Source organism: Triticum dicoccoides, chromosome 3B (assembly GCF_002162155.2).
Source record: "Triticum dicoccoides isolate Atlit2015 ecotype Zavitan chromosome 3B, WEW_v2.0, whole genome shotgun sequence".
Classification (NCBI taxonomy): domain Eukaryota; kingdom Viridiplantae; phylum Streptophyta; class Magnoliopsida; order Poales; family Poaceae; genus Triticum; species Triticum dicoccoides.
Window position 1 is genome coordinate 473679787 of NC_041385.1, and position 5054 is coordinate 473684840.

The window sequence follows — 5054 nt, forward strand, 5'->3', positions numbered from 1 at the left end:
CCGGAGACATGACCTTGAGTCGGATGATGGAAATTGCTACCAAGTACGCCAACGGCGAAGAAGAAGACCGACTCCGAAGCGGCAAGCACAAGCCGAGCCAGTCGGAGAAGGGAAACACCAGTCGGAAACAGAAGTGGAAGGCTGAACCGGCAGCTCCTGGAGAGGCTCTGGCCGTGACTCATGGAAAGTTTAAAGGGAAACCAAAAGGATCCTGGAACCCTAAGAAGGTAAAGGATGAAGAAGGGAACGAAGTGATGGATATGCCGTGTCACATCCACACGAAGAAATACGAAGAGGGGAATATCATTTACCCAAAGCATACCACTCGCCAATGTCGACTCCTGATCCAGCAGTTTCAAGGAAAATAGTCTAAAGACAAGGAAAAGGAGTCGGACAAGGCCGAAGACAAGGAGGACAGTGAGGAAGGATATCCGCATATCAACTCCACTCTGATGATCTTTGCAGATGTGGAAAGCAAGAGTCGATTGAAAGTCATTAACCGCGAGGTGAACATGGTTACCCCAACAAAAGCAAATTATCTGAGATGGTCCCAAACACCCATCACATTCGACCAATCTGATCACCCGACTCATATTGCCACCCCTGGGAGGCAAGCTTTGGTGGTCGATCCAGTTATCGAAGGCACTCGACTGACAAAGGTGCTGATGGACGGTGGTAGCGGGCTGAATTTGTTGTACGCAGACACACTGAAAGGAATGGGCATTCCGATGTCCCGACTGAGCACCAGTAACATGAGCTTTCATGGAGTTATACAAGGGAAGAAAGCCGAGTCACTCGGTCAAATAGCTCTGGACGTGGTGTTTGGTGATTCGAAACATTTTCGCAAAGAGAAGTTGACGTTTGAGGTCGTGGATTTTCAGAGTGCATATCATGCCATTTTGGGGAGACCAGCTTATGCACGGTTCATGGCTCGACCATGTTACGTGTACCTCAAATTGAAGATGCCCGGCCCCAAAGGAGTGATCACTGTCACTGGTGATCAGAAAAAGGCAGAAGAGTGCTTTCAGAAGGGCTCAAAGATTGCTGATTCCCAGGTGACAGCGGTCGAGTTTGAAGAATACAAGCAAAACGCAGATCCGAGTGATTTGCTGCGATCCAAGAAACCCACCACAGAATCTGCATTTCAGTCGTCCGGTGAGACGAAGCCTGTTCACATTCACCCGACCGACCCCGATGCAGCCCCGACCCACATCTCCACAACACTCGACCCGAAATAGGAAGAAGCGCTCATCCAGTTCCTCCGTGAGAACTGGGACATTTTTGCATGGAAGCCCGCTGACATGCCAGGTGTTCCCATGGGACTGGCTGAGCATCACCTAAGAGTCGACTCATCAGCAAAACCAGTCAAAGAGCATCTTCGGCGGTCCGCCGTCCAGAAGAGAAAAGCCATTGGTGAGGAAGTGGTCGACTGTTGGCGGCAGGATTTATCCGAGAGATATACCACTCCGAATGGCTCTCTAATGTCGTCATGGTTCCTAAGAAGGACAAATTGCTCCGAATGTGCATTGATTTCAAGCACATCAACCGGGCCTGCCCAAAAGATCATTTTCCTCTCCCTCGCATAGATCACATTGTTGACTCGACCGCGGGATGCGAGAGATTGTCTTTTCTAGACGCCTACTCCGGGTACCACCAGATCCGTCTGTACGGACCCGACGAGGTAAAAACAGCTTTCATCACTCCATTCGGGTGCTTCTGCTATATCACCATGCCATTCGGCCTCAAGAATGCCAGAGCCACATTTATGCGAATGATTCAGAAGTGTCTACTCACTCAAATCAGTCGGAATGTGGAAGCGTATATGGATGATATCGTCGTCAAGTCACGAAAAGGTTCCGACCTGCTCGCTGACCTCGCTGAAACATTTGCCAACCTCAGAAGGTATGATATCAAGCTCAATCCATCAAAGTGCACATTCGGAGTTCCCGGTGGCAAGTTACTCGGTTTTCTCGTTTCCGAGCGAGGGATCGACGCTAACCCAGAAAAGATCGGCACTATTCTCCGAATGAAACGCCCTGTGCGAGTGCACGATGTCCAGAAGCTTACTGGATGCTTGGCCACATTAAGTCGATTCATCTCACGACTCGGTGAAAAGGCATTGCCTCTTTACCGACTGATGAAGAAGGCAGACAAGTTCGAGTGGACTCCAGAAGCTGATGCAGCGTTTGCCGAGCTAAAAGCTCTGCTCTCCACCCAGCCGGTGCTTGCTGCTCCAATCAGCAAAGAGCCTCTGTTGCTTTATATCGCAGCAACAGGACAAGTCGTCAGTACAGTGCTTACGGTCGAGCGGGAAGAAGATGGAAAAGCTTTCAAAGTTCAGCGCCCAGTGTATTATTTGTCTGAAGTCTTGACTCCATCCAAGCAGAGATATCCTCATTATCAGAAGCTTGTGTATGGAATATACATGACCACAAAGAAGGTTGCTCATTATTTCTCTGATCATTCCATCACAGTCGTCAGCGACGCTCCACTATCAGAGATTTTGCACAACAGAGATGCAACTGGTCGAGTGGCGAAATGGGCGATTGAACTTCTTCCCCTTGATATCAAGTTTGAGGCAAAGAAAGCCATTAAGTCCCAGGCAATAGCAGATTTCCTCGCCGAGTGGATTGAACAGCAGCAGCCGACTGAAGTTCACTCGGAGCATTGGACCATGTTTTTTGATGGCTCTAAGATGTTGAATGGTTCCGGTGCTGGGGTTGTCCTGGTTTCCCCCAGAGGAGATAAGCTCAGATATGTGCTCCAGATTCACTTTGATTCCTCCAACAATGAGGCAGAATATGAGGCCCTCTTATACGGATTGCGCATGGCCATTTCACTCGGCGTCCGTCGCCTGATGGTCTATGGCGATTCAGATTTAGTGGTCAACCAAGTGATGAAGGAGTGGGACATGAGAAGCCCAGCCATGACTGGATACTGCAGTGCAGTGAGGAAGCTGGAAAAGAAGTTCGAGGGGTTGGAGCTCCATCATATACCCCGACTGAAAAATCAAGCAGCTGATGATCTAGCAAAGATAGGTTCCAAGAGAGGAGCCATTCCGAGTGGTGTGTTCTTGGAGCATATACACACTCCTTCAGTCAAAGAAGATCCTTTCACCGAAGAAGCTCCACAGCCCAAGAGTGCCACAGATCCGACTGAGGTTGAAGTCCCAGCAGTGGTCGACTTGGTCATGGAGGTCTTGGTGGTCATTCCCGACTGGACAGTTCCGTATATCGCGTATATCCTGAGAAAAGAGCTTCCGGAGGATGTGGAAGAGGCTCGACAGATCGTCCGTCGATCTAAAGCCTTTACCATAATCAAAGGACAGTTATATAGACAAAGCGCGACTGGAGTTGGTCAGAAGTGCATAACACCAGAAGAAGGTCGAATCATCCTTAATGATATCCATTCGGGGACCTGTGGTCATCATGCGTCCTCTCGGACCATCGTGGCCAAAGCATACCGAGCCGGATTTTACTGGCCAAAGGCGAATGAGATGGCAAAGGAAATAGTGGATAAGTGCGAAGGATGTCAGTTCTACTCGAATATGTCGCACAAGCCTGCATCAGCTCTGAAGACCATTCCACTCGTCTGGCCTTTCGCAGTATGGGGGTTGGACATGGTCGGTCCTTTGAGAACAGGTCGAAGTGGCTTCACGCATGTACTGGTGGCAGTCGACAAGTTCACCAAGTGGATTGAAGCTAAACCAATCAAGAACCTTGACGCCGGTACTGTTGTTAGCTTTATCAGGGAACTGATATTCAGATATGGAGTCCCGCACAACATCATTACGGATAATGGGTCGAACTTTGACTTGGAGGAATTCAGGGATTTCTGCAACTCTCAAGGCACACGAGTCGAGTACGCTTCAGTCGCCCATCCGCAGACGAATGGACAAGCAGAGCGAGCCAATGGCCTGATTCTCAAGGGATTGAAACCCCGACTGATGCGTGATCTCAAGCATGCAGCTGGAGCGTGGGTCGACGAACTTCCCTCGGTGCTTTGGGGACTGCGGACCACACCTAATCGATCGACCGGAAGAACTCCATTCTTCTTGGTCTATGGAGCTGAAGCAGTCTTGTCGAGTGATCTTCTCCACAATGCTCCTCGAGTTGAGATCTACAACGAAGCAGAAGCTGAACAAGCGCGGCAGGACGCAGTCGACCTTTTAGAGGAAGAAAGGGAGATGGCTCTGATCCGATCGACCATCTACCAACAAGATTTGCGTCGTTTCCACGCCAGAAATGTGAGGGGTCGAGCCTTCCAGGAAGGAGATTTAGTTCTCCGAGTGGATCAGAAGAAACATCACAAGCTTGCTCCTTCTTGGGAAGGACCCTTCATCATCACCAAAGTTCTCCACAACGGGGCGTACCGTCTTTACAACATCAAATATAATATCGACGAGCCCCGAGCTTGGAACGCAGAACTACTCCGCCCATTTTACACTTAAGTTTATCACTCGGATGAGTTGCAATAAAGTACTCCTGTAGTTCATGGATTTCAAAATAATAGTGTCATAAGTTCCTCCATAATTTTTGTCACTTTTTATTTTGTCCAATAAAATTTTCCCCTCAGTGGGTGACTTAGCCGCGAATCCGTTTCGCCTAAGTTTGTAAAAATCCTTACCGAGTGGTGAGCCAGACTCCCACTCGGAGGCTTAGCTGCGAATCCGTTTCGCCTAAGATTAAATAAAATCCTACCGAGTGGTAAGCCAGACTTCCACTCGGAGGCTTAGCTGCAGTCCAAGTACTCGCCTAAGTTATAAAAATCCTACCGAGTGGTAAGCCAGACTTCCACTCGGAGGCTTAGCTGCAGTCCAAGTACTCACCTAAGTTATCAAAATCCTACCAAGTGAAGAGCAAACCTCTCACTCGGAGGCTTAGCTGCAGTCCAAGTACTCGCCTAAGTTATAAAAATCCTACCGAGTGGTAAGCCAGACTTCCACTCGGAGGCTTAGCTGCAGCCCAGTGCTCACCTAAGATATAAAAATCCTACCGAGTGAAGAGCAAACCTCTCACTCGGAGGCTTAGCTGCAGTCCAAGTACTCGCCTAAG